Source organism: Chiloscyllium punctatum, chromosome 15 (assembly GCF_047496795.1).
Source record: "Chiloscyllium punctatum isolate Juve2018m chromosome 15, sChiPun1.3, whole genome shotgun sequence".
NCBI lineage: Eukaryota > Metazoa > Chordata > Chondrichthyes > Orectolobiformes > Hemiscylliidae > Chiloscyllium > Chiloscyllium punctatum.
The window spans coordinates 19,682,292-19,700,379 of NC_092753.1; the positions used below are offsets into that span (position 1 = coordinate 19,682,292).

At 47.1% G+C, this 18,088-nt stretch overlaps 5 non-coding genes across 5 annotated transcripts; all 5 read right to left on the reverse strand.

The window, feature by feature from the left end:
* Window positions 1–2,893: 2,893 nt before the first annotated feature.
* Window positions 2,894–2,965, reverse strand: trnag-ucc (transfer RNA glycine (anticodon UCC)). Its single transcript has one exon. It is a non-coding gene; the product is annotated as a tRNA-Gly (tRNA).
* Window positions 2,966–6,630: 3,665 nt separating this feature from the next.
* On the reverse strand, window positions 6,631–6,702 carry trnag-ucc (transfer RNA glycine (anticodon UCC)). Its single transcript has one exon. It is a non-coding gene; the product is annotated as a tRNA-Gly (tRNA).
* Window positions 6,703–10,367: 3,665 nt separating this feature from the next.
* On the reverse strand, window positions 10,368–10,439 carry trnag-ucc (transfer RNA glycine (anticodon UCC)). Its single transcript has one exon. It is a non-coding gene; the product is annotated as a tRNA-Gly (tRNA).
* Window positions 10,440–14,109: 3,670 nt separating this feature from the next.
* Window positions 14,110–14,181, reverse strand: trnag-ucc (transfer RNA glycine (anticodon UCC)). Its single transcript has one exon. It is a non-coding gene; the product is annotated as a tRNA-Gly (tRNA).
* A 3,675-nt stretch (window positions 14,182–17,856) lies between these two features.
* Window positions 17,857–17,928, reverse strand: trnag-ucc (transfer RNA glycine (anticodon UCC)). The gene has a single exon. It is a non-coding gene; the product is annotated as a tRNA-Gly (tRNA).
* Window positions 17,929–18,088: the final 160 nt, after the last annotated feature.

Below are 18,088 nucleotides of genomic sequence, written 5' to 3' on the forward strand. Positions count from 1 at the left end.
CATGCCCCACATAATTCTGCAGTTCTTTCAGTTTCTAAAACTTCTCAAGAGTTTTCTTAGAAAACAAAAACGGCAAAAACAGAGGAACCATTAGACTGAGGCCACGCTGCAGTAATTGTGGAGAGGAGGGAATTCCGGGTAACAGTTCGGGAAGCAGAACCCTCTCGAGGAATATGTATTAATTTGAAGTTCGATCCCGTTGATAGATTTGCAGGTTTCTCTTTTACTTTGTAGAAGAGGGGGAGGTGTCAGTCAGCAGTAAGGGGTTTTCACAGGAGGGCATGATTTGGAGATGCCAGTGTTGGACTGGGGTATAGAAAGTTAAAAATCACACAACACCAGGTTATAGACCAACAGGTTTAATTGGAAGCACTAGCTTTCGGAGCGCTGCTCCTTCATCAGGTGGTTGTCCGAAATCTAGAGCTTCCAATTAAATCTGTTGGACTATAACCTGGTGTTGTGTGATGTTTAACTTCACAGCAAGGGGTAGTCATGGGCAGCTGTTTAGTGAAGGTCGCTTCCACTGATGTGGGAAGGCAGTGCACGCAAAACCCTCCCTGCCCTAGATAGGTAACCTGAACCAAGATGGGCTTTCCAAGGTCAGGGGGTGCAGAGTGCTGAGGCCGCTGTCATCATTTAGTTCCCATGGGTCCCAAGTCCTTGGGATGCCGTGGCGCCTTAATGATGAATGGGATTGTGTGCAACCGAGACAGGGTCGTGGCAGAACAGTGTCGAGAGTGTGTTGCTGGAAACGCACAGCAGGGAAATCGATGTTTCGGGCTCCAGCATCTACAGACCTCCCTGTCTCCGAGCAGAACAGTGTTATCCGCTCAGGTTTAAGCAGAACGTCCGCAGCTACTCCTGCGGGTCCAACGAAACACAAAGCGCTATCCGGGAAGGCAAACGTAGGGGGTGGGGTCAGCAAGCACAGCGTAGGGTGATCCCGGTTCGTGAGGGGAAAAAGAAAACGTAGTGCGGTGAAATTGACATAGGAAGTGAAATTGACAAAGGACGTGAAATTGACATTGTCAGAGCAAACCTGCGCAGGAAGGAGGGAGAGCGTCATGGAGGGGCGGTGGGCAAGATGGAAAGGACGGGGTCAAGGGAGGGCACAGACGGCAGTGTAAGGGCATGAGCAAGTGTTACCCTTCATGGTGTCGTGGGGGGATGAAGGTCGGGTCTGCAGGCAATGATAGTCTCCAGCTGAGAGTCGTGAGAACCCGGAATCAGTGTGTGTGGGGGGGGGGCGGGGGGGACTGTGTGTGTGTGTGTGTGTATATGTGTGTGTGTGTGTGTGTGTGTGTCTGCGTGTGTGGGTGCATGCGTGTGTGTGTGGCTGCATGTGTGTGTGTGTGGGTGCATGTGTGGGTGTGTGTGGCTGTGTGTGTGTGTGTCTGTGTGTGTGTGTATGCATGTAGGGATATGCGGGTGTGTGAGAGTGTGTGTAGGTGCATGTGTGTGAGTGTACTGGGGTATCAATTTGTGAGAATGTGCGTGAGTGGCTGTGAATGTGGAAGTGTTTGAGTGAGTTTATGAGAGAGAGCTTGTGTTTGAGAGAGGGTATGCATGTGTGTGTGGGTCGGTAGGAGTGTGCTTTTGTGTGTGTGCGTGTACTTGTGTAGTGTCCGTGAAATAGTATACAGTGCAGTGTTGTCACGTGTCGTGTGACATGAACCAAAGTGCCCAGTTAAAGTCATCCCCATGGGTACCGAACTTGACTATCAGCCTCTGCTTGGCCACTTTGCATTGTTGGCTGTCCCATAGTCTGCCTTGGAGGATTGTCACCCAGGGGTCCGAGACCGAAAGGCACAGAGCGCTGAAGTGCTCTCCGACTGGGAGGCTAGAACCAGTCTGACTCAAGATTGGGACACAGACAGACTTTAACCTCACACCTTTAATGCATTGTCTGAGCTGAGATGGCATCTCTTGTTAGACAACCTGAAGTTATCTCGACAACGTAACTTTGAAAAGGTTCTGAGGTTCTTATATTAAAGAACGGAAACTAGTAAACCCATTATAAAAGATGAAAGGCTTAACCTAAATGTGTTTAATATATCATTTCAGCTGCATTAAACTGTAATCCTTTTGCTGTAAATACTGCGTCTTATGGTCCTTCTTATCATCAGGTTGATCTACATCGGATACACTCCATCCATTCTTTATCCTTCAAAGAAAATCAGTCACCTTCATCAGACACTACCTTCCCTTAACAAATCCATGATGACTATATCGGATGATGACGTGGAGGAGCCTGTGGTGGACTGGGGAGGACAAAGTTCAAAATCACACAATACCAGGTTATCGTCCAAGTAGCTTTCGGAGCACTCCTAAAACTAGTGCTTCCAAGTAAAGCTGTTGGACTGTAATCTGGTGTTGTGTGATTTTTAACTTTATCCTGGATTAAACTTTCACTCACTCTGTGGTCACTTCTATCATCTCTCAGAGTTTTATCGAATCATTTTCTCATACTGGAAATATAAAAGCAGCTGGTGTCCACTCCTCCTATTTCTGACCTGCACCTAAAACAATAACATTACCGATTCGATATGAGAAATAACGTTGTTTGGATATTTGTGAACTGTCCACCCACATTTCACTTGATATTAGGCTGTAGTTCACAAAAAACAAAATGAGAGTAATGTTGAAATGAGTGAAATCCGGAAACATTTCTTTCGAAATAAGATGGAAAACCAAGGAATTCTGCCATGACTCGTGTTTCTTTGAACCGTGCTCGACTTGACTCCTTAATCCTCCTGGGGACATCCTCAACTTCAAAGTTGTGTCTGCACTCCAGAGGTCTGGCAGACTCAATGTGATGTGCAGACGGAGGTGTTTCATTCCCACTGAATCGATCGGCTCTTTTGGTTGTGGAGTGGTGTTAAAATGCACTGCTTGCGATGGCCGGGAATCGAACCCGGGTCAACTGCTTGGAAGGCAGCTATGCTCACCACAACACCACCACCGCTACAGGCTGAAGCGCTCTAGAAATCAGCTGATGTGCCATAATAGTTCTTGACTCGAAATTTCGTTGTTGTTTTGTTGGAAATTTTGCAGTGAAATATTAGAATTGAGAAGTCATCAAAGACCGAGTTTTACTGAGTGGATCGGTCTCCTGATGCCCCGCCTCACTTTTTAATACACACAAAGCAGCATTTCGGATTTCTCATCATCTGAAATCAATCAATAACAGAAATAGCACGAAAATCCCAGGGCAACCCTGGAACGATCACACAATTAAAACTTGTCAAGTTCTCAGAAAGGTTCACCGGACCGAAACGTGAACTCTGATTTCTCTTCATACAGCTTTACCACCGACTTCGGGTTTGGTTTCTGATTTACAGCGTAGACACAGTCATCGAGATAGAGATGTACAGCTCGGAAACAGACCCTTCGGTCCAACCTGCCCATGCCGACCAGATATCCCAACCCAATCTAGTCCCACCTGCCAGCACCCGGCCCATATCCTTCCAAACCCTTCCTATTCATATACCCATCCAAATGCCTGGAAAATGTTGCAATTGTACCAGCCTCCGCCACTTCCTCTGGCAGCTCATTCCACACACGTACCACCCTCTGGATGAAAGCGTTGACCCTTTGGTCGCTTTTATATCTTTCGCCTCTCACACTAAACCTATGCCCTCTAGTTCTGGACTCCCCGACCCCAGGGAAAAGACTTTGTCTATTTATCCTATCCATGCCCCACATAATTCTGCAGTTCTTTCAGTTTCTAAAACTTCTCAAGAGTTTTCTTAGAAAACAAAAACGGCAAAAACAGAGGAACCATTAGACTGAGCCAAGCTGCAGTAATTGTGGAGAGGAGGGAATTCCGGGTAACAGTTCGGGAAGCAGAACCCTCTCGAGGAATATGTATTAATTTGAAGTTCGATCCCGTTGATAGATTTGCAGGTTTCTCTTTTACTTTGTAGAAGAGGGGGAGGTGTCAGTCAGCAGTAAGGGGTTTTCACAGGAGGGCATGATTTGGAGATGCCAGTGTTGGACTGGGGTATAGAAAGTTAAAAATCACACAACACCAGGTTATAGACCAACAGGTTTAATTGGAAGCACTAGCTTTCGGAGCGCTGCTCCTTCATCAGGTGGTTGTCCGAAATCTAGAGCTTCCAATTAAATCTGTTGGACTATAACCTGGTGTTGTGTGATGTTTAACTTCACAGCAAGGGGTAGTCATGGGCAGCTGTTTAGTGAAGGTCGCTTCCACTGATGTGGGAAGGCAGTGCACGCAAAACCCTCCCTGCCCGAGATAGGTAACCTGAACCAAGATGGGCTTTCCAAGGTCAGGGGGTGCAGAGTGCTGAGGCCGCTGTCATCATTTAGTTCCCATGGGTCCCAAGTCCTTGGGATGCCGTGGCGCCTTAATGATGAATGGGATTGTGTGGAACCGAGACAGGGTCGTGGCAGAACAGTGTCGAGAGTGTGTTGCTGGAAACGCACAGCAGGGAAATCGATGTTTCGGGCTCCAGCATCTGCAGACCTCCCTGTCTCCGAGCAGAACAGTGTTATCCGCTCAGGTTTAAGCAGAACGTCCGCAGCTACTCCCGGGGGTCCAACGAAACACAAAGCGCTATCCGGGAGGGCAAACGTAGGGGGTGGGGTCAGCAAGCACAGCGTAGGGTGATCCCGGTTCGTGAGGGGAAAAAGAAAACGTATTGCGGTGAAATTGACATAGGAAGTGAAATTGACAAAGGAGGTGAAATTGACATTGTCAGAGCAACCCTGCGCAGGAAGGAGGTAGAGCGTCATGGAGGGGCGGTGGGCAAGATGGAAAGGACGGGGTCAAGGGAGGGCACAGACGGCAGTGTAAGGGCATGAGCAAGTGTTACCCTTCATGGTGTCGTGGGGGGATGAAGGTCGGGTCTGCAGGCAATGATAGTCTCCAGCTGAGAGTCGTGAGAACCCGGAATCTTTGTGTGTGTGGGGGGGACCGTGTGTGTGTGTGTGTGTGTGTGTGTGTGTCTGCGTGTGTGGGTGCATACGTGTGTGTGTGGCTGCATGTGTGTGTGTGGGTGCATGTGTGGGTGTGTGTCCTGTGTGTGTGTGTGTCTGCGTGTGTGGGTGCATGCATGTGTGTGTTTGTGGGTGCATGTGTGGGTGTGTGTGGCTGTGTGTGTGTGTGTGTCTGTGTGTGTGTGTGCATGTAGGGATATGCGGGTCTGTGAGAGTGTGTGTAGGTGCATGTGTGTGAGTGTACTGGGGTATCAATTTGTGAGAATGTGCGTGAGTGGCTGTGAATGTGGAAGTGTTTGAGTGAGTTTATGAGAGAGAGCTTGTGTTTGAGAGAGGGTATGCAATAGTGTGTGGGTCGGTAGGAGTGTGCTTTTGTGTGTGTGCGTGTACTTGTGAGTGTCCGTGAAATAGTATACAGTGCAGTGTTGTCACGTGTCGTGTGACATGAACCAAAGTGCCCTGTTAAAGTCATCCCCATGGGTACCGAACTTGACTATCAGCCTCTGCTTGGCCACTTTGCATTGTTGGCTGTCCCATAGTCTGCCTTGGAGGATTGTCACCCAGGGGTCCGAGACCGAAAGGCACAGAGCGCTGAAGTGCTCTCCGACTGGGAGGCTAGAACCAGTCTGACTCAAGATTGGGACACAGACAGACTTTAACCTCACACCTTTAATGCATTGTCTGAGCTGAGATGGCATCTCTTGTTAGACAACCTGAAGTTATCTCGACAACGTAACTTTGAAAAGGTTCTGAGGTTCTTATATTAAAGAACGGAAACTAGTAAACCCATTATAAAAGATGAAAGGCTTAACCTAAATGTGTTTAATATATCATTTCAGCTGCATTAAACTGTAATCCTTTTGCTATAAATACTGCGTCTTATGGTCCTTCTTATCATCAGGTTGATCTACATCGGATACACTCTATCCATTCTTTATCCTTCAAAGAAAATCAGTCACCTTCATCAGACACTACCTTCCCTTAACAAATCCATGATGACTATATCGGATGATGACGTGGAGGAGCCTATGGTGGACTGGGGAGGACAAAGTTCAAAATCACACAATACCAGGTTATCGTCCAAGTAGCTTTCGGAGCACTCCTAAAACTAGTGCTTCCAAGTAAAGCTGTTGGACTGTAATCTGGTGTTGTGTGATTTTTAACTTTATCCTGGATTAAACTTTCACTCACTCTGTGGTCACTTCTATCATCTCTCAGAGTTTTATCGAATCATTTTCTCATACTGGAAATATAAAAGCAGCTGGTGTCCACTCCTCCTATTTCTGACCTGCACCTAAAACAATAACATTACCGATTCGATATGAGAAATAACGTTGTTTGGATATTTGTGAACTGTCCACCCACATTTCACTTGATATTAGGCTGTAGTTCACAAAAAACAAAATGAGAGTAATGTTGAAATGAGTGAAATCCGGAAACATTTCTTTCGAAATAAGATGGAAAACCAAGGAATTCTGCCATGACTCGTGTTTCTTTGAACCGTGCTCGACTTGACTCCTTAATCCTCCTGGGGACATCCTCAACTTCAAAGTTGTGTCTGCACTCCAGAGGTCTGGCAGACTCAATGTGATGTGCAGACGGAGGTGTTTCATTCCCACTGAATCGATCGGCTCTTTTGGTTGTGGAGTGGTGTTAAAATGCACTGCTTGCGATGGCCGGGAATCGAACCCGGGTCAACTGCTTGGAAGGCAGCTATGCTCACCACAACACCACCACCGCTACAGGCTGAAGCGCTCTAGAAATCAGCTGATGTGCCATAATAGTTCTTGACTCGAAATTTCGTTGTTGTTTTGTTGGAAATTTTGCAGTGAAATATTAGAATTGAGAAGTCATCAAAGACCGAGTTTTACTGAGTGGATCGGTCTCCTGATGCCCCGCCTCACTTTTTAATACACACAAAGCAGCATTTCGGATTTCTCATCATCTGAAATCAATCAATAACAGAAATAGCACGAAAATCCCAGGGCAACCCTGGAACGATCACACAATTAAAACTTGTCAAGTTCTCAGAAAGGTTCACCGGACCGAAACGTGAACTCTGATTTCTCTTCATACAGCTTTACCACCGACTTCGGGTTTGGTTTCTGATTTACAGCGTAGACACAGTCATCGAGATAGAGATGTACAGCTCGGAAACAGACCCTTCGGTCCAACCTGCCCATGCCGACCAGATATCCCAACCCAATCTAGTCCCACCTGCCAGCACCCGGCCCATATCCTTCCAAACCCTTCCTATTCATATACCCATCCAAATGCCTGGAAAATGTTGCAATTGTACCAGCCTCCGCCACTTCCTCTGGCAGCTCATTCCACACACGTACCACCCTCTGGATGAAAGCGTTGACCCTTTGGTCGCTTTTATATCTTTCGCCTCTCACACTAAACCTATGCCCTCTAGTTCTGGACTCCCCGACCCCAGGGAAAAGACTTTGTCTATTTATCCTATCCATGCCCCACATAATTCTGCAGTTCTTTCAGTTTCTAAAACTTCTCAAGAGTTTTCTTAGAAAACAAAAACGGCAAAAACAGAGGAACCATTAGACTGAGCCAAGCTGCAGTAATTGTGGAGAGGAGGGAATTCCGGGTAACAGTTCGGGAAGCAGAACCCTCTCGAGGAATATGTATTAATTTGAAGTTCGATCCCGTTGATAGATTTGCAGGTTTCTCTTTTACTTTGTAGAAGAGGGGGAGGTGTCAGTCAGCAGTAAGGGGTTTTCACAGGAGGGCATGATTTGGAGATGCCAGTGTTGGACTGGGGTATAGAAAGTTAAAAATCACACAACACCAGGTTATAGACCAACAGGTTTAATTGGAAGCACTAGCTTTCGGAGCGCTGCTCCTTCATCAGGTGGTTGTCCGAAATCTAGAGCTTCCAATTAAATCTGTTGGACTATAACCTGGTGTTGTGTGATGTTTAACTTCACAGCAAGGGGTAGTCATGGGCAGCTGTTTAGTGAAGGTCGCTTCCACTGATGTGGGAAGGCAGTGCACGCAAAACCCTCCCTGCCCGAGATAGGTAACCTGAACCAAGATGGGCTTTCCAAGGTCAGGGGGTGCAGAGTGCTGAGGCCGCTGTCATCATTTAGTTCCCATGGGTCCCAAGTCCTTGGGATGCCGTGGCGCCTTAATGATGAATGGGATTGTGTGGAACCGAGACAGGGTCGTGGCAGAACAGTGTCGAGAGTGTGTTGCTGGAAACGCACAGCAGGGAAATCGATGTTTCGGGCTCCAGCATCTGCAGACCTCCCTGTCTCCGAGCAGAACAGTGTTATCCGCTCAGGTTTAAGCAGAACGTCCGCAGCTACTCCCGGGGGTCCAACGAAACACAAAGCGCTATCCGGGAGGGCAAACGTAGGGGGTGGGGTCAGCAAGCACAGCGTAGGGTGATCCCGGTTCGTGAGGGGAAAAAGAAAACGTATTGCGGTGAAATTGACATAGGAAGTGAAATTGACAAAGGAGGTGAAATTGACATTGTCAGAGCAACCCTGCGCAGGAAGGAGGTAGAGCGTCATGGAGGGGCGGTGGGCAAGATGGAAAGGACGGGGTCAAGGGAGGGCACAGACGGCAGTGTAAGGGCATGAGCAAGTGTTACCCTTCATGGTGTCGTGGGGGGATGAAGGTCGGGTCTGCAGGCAATGATAGTCTCCAGCTGAGAGTCGTGAGAACCCGGAATCTTTGTGTGTGTGGGGGGGACCGTGTGTGTGTGTGTGTGTGTGTGTGTGTGTCTGCGTGTGTGGGTGCATACGTGTGTGTGTGGCTGCATGTGTGTGTGTGGGTGCATGTGTGGGTGTGTGTCCTGTGTGTGTGTGTGTCTGCGTGTGTGGGTGCATGCATGTGTGTGTTTGTGGGTGCATGTGTGGGTGTGTGTGGCTGTGTGTGTGTGTGTGTCTGTGTGTGTGTGTGCATGTAGGGATATGCGGGTCTGTGAGAGTGTGTGTAGGTGCATGTGTGTGAGTGTACTGGGGTATCAATTTGTGAGAATGTGCGTGAGTGGCTGTGAATGTGGAAGTGTTTGAGTGAGTTTATGAGAGAGAGCTTGTGTTTGAGAGAGGGTATGCAATAGTGTGTGGGTCGGTAGGAGTGTGCTTTTGTGTGTGTGCGTGTACTTGTGAGTGTCCGTGAAATAGTATACAGTGCAGTGTTGTCACGTGTCGTGTGACATGAACCAAAGTGCCCTGTTAAAGTCATCCCCATGGGTACCGAACTTGACTATCAGCCTCTGCTTGGCCACTTTGCATTGTTGGCTGTCCCATAGTCTGCCTTGGAGGATTGTCACCCAGGGGTCCGAGACCGAAAGGCACAGAGCGCTGAAGTGCTCTCCGACTGGGAGGCTAGAACCAGTCTGACTCAAGATTGGGACACAGACAGACTTTAACCTCACACCTTTAATGCATTGTCTGAGCTGAGATGGCATCTCTTGTTAGACAACCTGAAGTTATCTCGACAACGTAACTTTGAAAAGGTTCTGAGGTTCTTATATTAAAGAACGGAAACTAGTAAACCCATTATAAAAGATGAAAGGCTTAACCTAAATGTGTTTAATATATCATTTCAGCTGCATTAAACTGTAATCCTTTTGCTATAAATACTGCGTCTTATGGTCCTTCTTATCATCAGGTTGATCTACATCGGATACACTCTATCCATTCTTTATCCTTCAAAGAAAATCAGTCACCTTCATCAGACACTACCTTCCCTTAACAAATCCATGATGACTATATCGGATGATGACGTGGAGGAGCCTATGGTGGACTGGGGAGGACAAAGTTCAAAATCACACAATACCAGGTTATCGTCCAAGTAGCTTTCGGAGCACTCCTAAAACTAGTGCTTCCAAGTAAAGCTGTTGGACTGTAATCTGGTGTTGTGTGATTTTTAACTTTATCCTGGATTAAACTTTCACTCACTCTGTGGTCACTTCTATCATCTCTCAGAGTTTTATCGAATCATTTTCTCATACTGGAAATATAAAAGCAGCTGGTGTCCACTCCTCCTATTTCTGACCTGCACCTAAAACAATAACATTACCGATTCGATATGAGAAATAACGTTGTTTGGATATTTGTGAACTGTCCACCCACATTTCACTTGATATTAGGCTGTAGTTCACAAAAAACAAAATGAGAGTAATGTTGAAATGAGTGAAATCCGGAAACATTTCTTTCGAAATAAGATGGAAAACCAAGGAATTCTGCCATGACTCGTGTTTCTTTGAACCGTGCTCGACTTGACTCCTTAATCCTCCTGGGGACATCCTCAACTTCAAAGTTGTGTCTGCACTCCAGAGGTCTGGCAGACTCAATGTGATGTGCAGACGGAGGTGTTTCATTCCCACTGAATCGATCGGCTCTTTTGGTTGTGGAGTGGTGTTAAAATGCACTGCTTGCGATGGCCGGGAATCGAACCCGGGTCAACTGCTTGGAAGGCAGCTATGCTCACCACTATACCACCATCGCTACCGGCTGTCGCGCTCTAGAAATCAGCTGATGCGCCATAATAGTTCTTGACTCGAAATTTCGTTGTTGTTTTGTTGGAAATTTTGCAGTGAAATATTAGAATTGAGAAGTCATCAAAGACCGAGTTTTACTGAGTGGATCGGTCTCCTGATGCCCCGCCTCACTTTTTAATACACACAAAGCAGCATTTCGGATTTCTCATCATCTGAAATCAATCAATAACAGAAATAGCACGAAAATCCCAGGGCAACCCTGGAACGATCACACAATTAAAACTTGTCAAGTTCTCAGAAAGGTTCACCGGACCGAAACGTGAACTCTGATTTCTCTTCATACAGCTTTACCACCGACTTCGGGTTTGGTTTCTGATTTACAGCGTAGACATAGTCATCGAGATAGAGATGTACAGCTCGGAAACAGACCCTTCGGTCCAACCTGCCCATGCCGACCAGATATCCCAACCCAATCTAGTCCCACCTGCCAGCACCCGGCCCATATCCTTCCAAACCCTTCCTATTCATATACCCATCCAAATGCCTGGAAAATGTTGCAATTGTACCAGCCTCCGCCACTTCCTCTGGCAGCTCATTCCACACACGTACCACCCTCTGGATGAAAGCGTTGACCCTTTGGTCGCTTTTATATCTTTCGCCTCTCACACTAAACCTATGCCCTCTAGTTCTGGACTCCCCGACCCCAGGGAAAAGACTTTGTCTATTTATCCTATCCATGCCCCACATAATTCTGCAGTTCTTTCAGTTTCTAAAACTTCTCAAGAGTTTTCTTAGAAAACAAAAACGGCAAAAACAGAGGAACCATTAGACTGAAGCCACGCTGCAGTAATTGTGGAGAGGAGGGAATTCCGGGTAACAGTTCGGGAAGCAGAACCCTCTCGAGGAATATGTATTAATTTGAAGTTCGATCCCGTTGATAGATTTGCAGGTTTCTCTTTTACTTTGTAGAAGAGGGGGAGGTGTCAGTCAGCAGTAAGGGGTTTTCACAGGAGGGCATGATTTGGAGATGCCAGTGTTGGACTGGGGTATAGAAAGTTAAAAATCACACAACACCAGGTTATAGACCAACAGGTTTAATTGGAAGCACTAGATTTCGGAGCGCTGCTCCTTCATCAGGTGGTTGTCCGAAATCTAGAGCTTCCAATTAAATCTGTTGGACTATAACCTGGTGTTGTGTGATGTTTAACTTCACAGCAAGGGGTAGTCATGGGCAGCTGTTTAGTGAAGGTCGCTTCCACTGATGTGGGAAGGCAGTGCACGCAAAACCCTCCCTGCCCTAGATAGGTAACCTGAACCAAGATGGGCTTTCCAAGGTCAGGGGCGCAGAGTGCTGAGGCCGCTGTCATCATTTAGTTCCCATGGGTCCCAAGTCCTTGGGATGCCGTGGCGCCTTAATGATGAATGGGATTGTGTGCAACCGAGACAGGGTCGTGGCAGAACAGTGTCGAGAGTGTGTTGCTGGAAACGCTCAGCAGGGAAATCGATGTTTCGGGCTCCAGCATCTGCAGACCTCCCTGTCTCCGAGCAGAACAGTGTTATCCGCTCAAGGTTAAGCAGAACGTCCGCAGCTACTCCCGGGGGTCCAACGAAACACAAAGCGCTATCCGGGAGGGCAAACGTAGGGGGTGGGGTCAGCAAGCACAGCGTAGGGTGATCCCGGTTCGTGAGGGGAAAAAGAAAACGTAGTGCGGTGAAATTGACACAGGAAGTGAAATTGACAAAGGACGTGAAATTGACATTGGCAGAGCAACCCTGCGCAGGAAGGAGGTAGAGCGTCATGGAGGGGCGGTGGGCAAGATGGAAAGGACGGGGTCAAGGGAGGGCACAGACGGCTGTGTAAGGGCATGAACAAGTGTTACCCTTCATGGTGTCGTGAGGGGATGAAGGTCGGGTCTGCAGGCAATGATAGTCTCCAGCTGAGAGTCGTGAGAACCCGGAATCTTTGTGTGTGTGGGGAGGGATCGTGTGTGTGTGTGTGTGTGTGTGTGTGTGTGTGTCTGCGTGTGTGGGTGCATGCGTGTGTGTGTGGCTGCATGTGTGTGTGTGGGTGCATGTGTGGGTGTGTGTCCTGTGTGTGTGTGTGTCTGCGTGTGTGGGTGCATGCATGTGTGTGTTTGTGGGTGCATGTGTGGGTGTGTGTGGCTGTGTGTGTGTGTGTGTCTGTGTGTGTGTGTGCGTGTAGGGATATGCGGGTCTGTGAGAGTGTGTGTAGGTGCATGTGTGTGAGTGTACTGGGGTATCAATTTGTGAGAATGTGCGTGAGTGGCTGTGAATGTGGAAGTGTTTGAGTGAGTTTATGAGAGAGAGCTTGTGTTTGAGAGAGGGTATGCAATAGTGTGTGGGTCGGTAGGAGTGTGCTTTTGTGTGTGTGCGTGTACTTGTGAGTGTCCGTGAAATAGTATACAGTGCAGTGTTGTCACGTGTCGTGTGACATGAACCAAAGTGCCCTGTTAAAGTCATCCCCATGGGTACCGAACTTGACTATCAGCCTCTGCTTGGCCACTTTGCATTGTTGGCTGTCCCATAGTCTGCCTTGGAGGATTGTCACCCAGGGGTCCGAGACCGAAAGGCACAGAGCGCTGAAGTGCTCTCCGACTGGGAGGCTAGAACCAGTCTGACTCAAGATTGGGACACAGACAGACTTTAACCTCACACCTTTAATGCATTGTCTGAGCTGAGATGGCATCTCTTGTTAGACAACCTGAAGTTATCTCGACAACGTAACTTTGCAAAGGTTCTGAGGTTCTTATATTAATGAACGGAAACTAGTAAACCCATTATAAAAGATGAAAGGCTTAACCTAAATGTGTTTAATATATCATTTCAGCTGCATTAAACTGTAATCCTTTTGCTATAAATACTGCGTCTTATGGTCCTTCTTATCATCAGGTTGATCTACATCGGATACACTCTATCCATTCTTTATCCTTCAAAGAAAATCAGTCACCTTCATCAGACACTACCTTCCCTTAACAAATCCATGATGACTATATCGGACGATGACGTGGAGGAGCCTATGGTGGACTGGGGAGGACAAAGTTCAAAATCACACAATACCAGGTTATCGTCCAAGTAGCTTTCGGAGCACTCCTAAAACTAGTGCTTCCAAGTAAAGCTGTTGGACTGTAATCTGGTGTTGTGTGATTTTTAACTTTATCCTGGATTAAACTTTCACTCACTCTGTGGTCACTTCTATCATCTCTCAGAGTTTTATCGAATCATTTTCTCATACTGGAAATATAAAAGCAGCTGGTGTCCACTCCTCCTATTTCTGACCTGCACCTAAAACAATAACATTACCGATTCGATATGAGAAATAACGTTGTTTGGATATTTGTGAACTGTCCACCCACATTTCACTTGATATTAGGCTGTAGTTCACAAAAAACAAAATGAGAGTAATGTTGAAATGAGTGAAATCCGGAAACATTTCTTTCGAAATAAGATGGAAAACCAAGGAATTCTGCCATGACTCGTGTTTCTTTGAACCGTGCTCGACTTGACTCCTTAATCCTCCTGGGGACATCCTCAACTTCAAAGTTGTGTCTGCACTCCAGAGGTCTGGCAGACTCAATGTGATGTGCAGACGGAGGTGTTTCATTCCCACTGAATCGATCGGCTCTTTTGGTTGTGGAGTGGTGTTAAAATGCACTGCTTGCGATGGCCGGGAATCGAACCCGGGTCAACTGCTTGGAAGGCAGCTATGCTCACCACTATACCACCATCGCTACAGGCTGAAGCGCTCTAGAAATCAGCTGATGTGCCATAATAGTTCTTGACTCGAAATTTCGTTGTTGTTTTGTTGGAAATTTTGCAGTGAAATATTAGAATTGAGAAGTCATCAAAGACCGAGTTTTACTGAGTGGATCGGTCTCCTGATGCCCCGCCTCACTTTTTAATACACACAAAGCAGCATTTCGGATTTCTCATCATCTGAAATCAATCAATAACAGAAATAGCACGAAAATCCCAGGGCAACCCTGGAACGATCACACAATTAAAACTTGTCAAGTTCTCAGAAAGGTTCACCGGACCGAAACGTGAACTCTGATTTCTCTTCATACAGCTTTACCACCGACTTCGGGTTTGGTTTCTGATTTACAGCGTAGACATAGTCATCGAGATAGAGATGTACAGCTCGGAAACAGACCCTTCGGTCCAACCTGCCCATGCCGACCAGATATCCCAACCCAATCTAGTCCCACCTGCCAGCACCCGGCCCATATCCTTCCAAACCCTTCCTATTCATATACCCATCCAAATGCCTGGAAAATGTTGCAATTGTACCAGCCTCCGCCACTTCCTCTGGCAGCTCATTCCACACACGTACCACCCTCTGGATGAAAGCGTTGACCCTTTGGTCGCTTTTATATCTTTCGCCTCTCACACTAAACCTATGCCCTCTAGTTCTGGACTCCCCGACCCCAGGGAAAAGACTTTGTCTATTTATCCTATCCATGCCCCACATAATTCTGCAGTTCTTTCAGTTTCTAAAACTTCTCAAGAGTTTTCTTAGAAAACAAAAACGGCAAAAACAGAGGAACCATTAGACTGAGGCCACGCTGCAGTAATTGTGGAGAGGAGGGAATTCCGGGTAACAGTTCGGGAAGCAGAACCCTCTCGAGGAATATGTATTAATTTGAAGTTCGATCCCGTTGATAGATTTGCAGGTTTCTCTTTTACTTTGTAGAAGAGGGGGAGGTGTCAGTCAGCAGTAAGGGGTTTTCACAGGAGGACATGATTTGGAGATGCCAGTGTTGGACTGGGGTATAGAAAGTTAAAAATCACACAACACCAGGTTATAGACCAACAGGTTTAATTGGAAGCACTAGCTTTCGGAGCGCTGCTCCTTCATCAGGTGGTTGTCCGAAATCTAGAGCTTCCAATTAAATCTGTTGGACTATAACCTGGTGTTGTGTGATGTTTAACTTCACAGCAAGGGGTAGTCATGGGCAGCTGTTTAGTGAAGGTCGCTTCCACTGATGTGGGAAGGCAGTGCACGCAAAACCCTCCCTGCCCTAGATAGGTAACCTGAACCAAGATGGGCTTTCCAAGGTCAGGGGGTGCAGAGTGCTGAGGCCGCTGTCATCATTTAGTTCCCATGGGTCCCAAGTCCTTGGGATGCCGTGGCGCCTTAATGATGAATGGGATTGTGTGCAACCGAGACAGGGTCGTGGCAGAACAGTGTCGAGAGTGTGTTGCTGGAAACGCACAGCAGGGAAATCGATGTTTCGGGCTCCAGCATCTGCAGACCTCCCTGTCTCCGAGCAGAACAGTGTTATCCGCTCAGGTTTAAGCAGAACGTCCGCAGCGACTCCCGGGAGTCCAACGAAACACAAAGCGCTATCCGGGAGGGCAAACGTAGGGGGTGGGGTCAGCAAGCACAGCGTAGGGTGATCCCGGTTCGTGAGGGGAAAAATAAAACGTATTGCGGTGAAATTGACGTAGGAAGTGAAATTGACAAAGGAGGTGAAATTGACATTGTCCGAGCAACCCTGCGCAGGAAGGAGGTAGAGCGTCATGGAGGGGCGGTGGGCAAGATGGAAAGGACGGGGTCAAGGGAGGGCACAGACGGCTGTGTAAGGGCGTGAACAAGTGTTACCCTTCATGGTGTCGTGGGGGGATGAAGGTCGGGTCTGCAGGCAATGATAGTCTCCAGCTGAGAGTCGTGAGAACCCGGAATCAGTGTGTGTGTGTGGGGGGGGACCGTGTGTGTGTGTGTATGTCTGTGTGTGTGTGTGTGTGTGTCTGCGTGTGTGGGTGCATGCGTGTGTGTGTGGCTGCATGTGTGTGTGTGGGTGCATGTGTGGGTGTGTGTCCTGTGTGTGTGTGTGTCTGCGTGTGTGGGTGCATGCATGTGTGTGTTTGTGGGTGCATGTGTGGGTGTGTGTGGCTGTGTGTGTGTGTGTGTCTGTGTGTGTGCATGTAGGGATATGCGGGTCTGTGAGAGTGTGTGTAGGTGCATGTGTGTGAGTGTACTGGGGTATCAATTTGTGAGAATGTGCGTGAGTGGCTGTGAATGTGGAAGTGTTTGAGTGAGTTTATGAGAGAGAGCTTGTGTTTGAGAGAGGGTATGCAATAGTGTGTGGGTCGGTAGGAGTGTGCTTTTGTGTGTGTGCGTGTACTTGTGAGTGTCCGTGAAATAGTATACAGTGCAGTGTTGTCACGTGTCGTGTGACATGAACCAAAGTGCCCTGTAAAAGTCATCCCCATGGGTACCGAACTTGACTATCAGCCTCTGCTTGGCCACTTTGCATTGTTGGCGGTCCCATAGTCTGCCTTGGAGGATTGTCACCCAGGGGTCCGAGACCGAAAGGCACAGAGCGCTGAAGTGCTCTCCGACTGGGAGGCTAGAACCAGTCTGACTCAAGATTGGGACACAGACAGACTTTAACCTCACACCTTTAATGCATTGTCTGAGCTGAGATGGCATCTCTTGTTAGACAACCTGAAGTTATCTCGACAACGTAACTTTGAAAAGGTTCTGAGGTTCTTATATTAATGAACGGAAACTAGTAAACCCATTATAAAAGATGAAAGGCTTAACCTAAATGTGTTTAATATATCATTTCAGCTGCATTAAACTGTAATCCTTTTGCTATAAATACTGCGTCTTATGGTCCTTCTTATCATCAGGTTGATCTACATCGGATACACTCTATCCATTCTTTATCCTTCAAAGAAAATCAGTCACCTTCATCAGACACTACCTTCCCTTAACAAATCCATGATGACTATATCGGATGATGACGTGGAGGAGCCTATGGTGGACTGGGGAGGACAAAGTTCAAAATCACACAATACCAGGTTATCGTCCAAGTAGCTTTCGGAGCACTCCTAAAACTAGTGCTTCCAAGTAAAGCTGTTGGACTGTAATCTGGTGTTGTGTGATTTTTAACTTTATCCTGGATTAAACTTTCACTCACTCTGTGGTCACTTCTATCATCTCTCAGAGTTTTATCGAATCATTTTCTCATACTGGAAATATAAAAGCAGCTGGTGTCCACTCCTCCTATTTCTGACCTGCACCTAAAACAATAACATTACCGATTCGATATGAGAAATAACGTTGTTTGGATATTTGTGAACTGTCCACCCACATTTCACTTGATATTAGGCTGTAGTTCACAAAAAACAAAATGAGAGTAATGTTGAAATGAGTGAAATCCGGAAACATTTCTTTCGAAATAAGATGGAAAACCTAGGAATTCTGCCATGACTCGTGTTTCTTTGAACCGTGCTCGACTTGACTCCTTAATCCTCCTGGGGACATCCTCAACTTCAAAGTTGTGTCTGCACTCCAGAGGTCTGGCAGACTCAATGTGATGTGCAGACGGAGGTGTTTCATTCCCACTGAATCGATCGGCTCTTTTGGTTGTGGAGTGGTGTTAAAATGCACTGCTTGCGATGGCCGGGAATCGAACCCGGGTCAACTGCTTGGAAGGCAGCTATGCTCACCACTATACCACCATCGCTACAGGTTGAAGCGCTCTAGAAATCAGCTGATGTGCCATAATAGTTCTTGACTCGAAATTTCGTTGTTGTTTTGTTGGAAATTTTGCAGTGAAATATTAGAATTGAGAAGTCATCAAAGACCGAGTTTTACTGAGTGGATCGGTCTCCTGATGCCCCGCC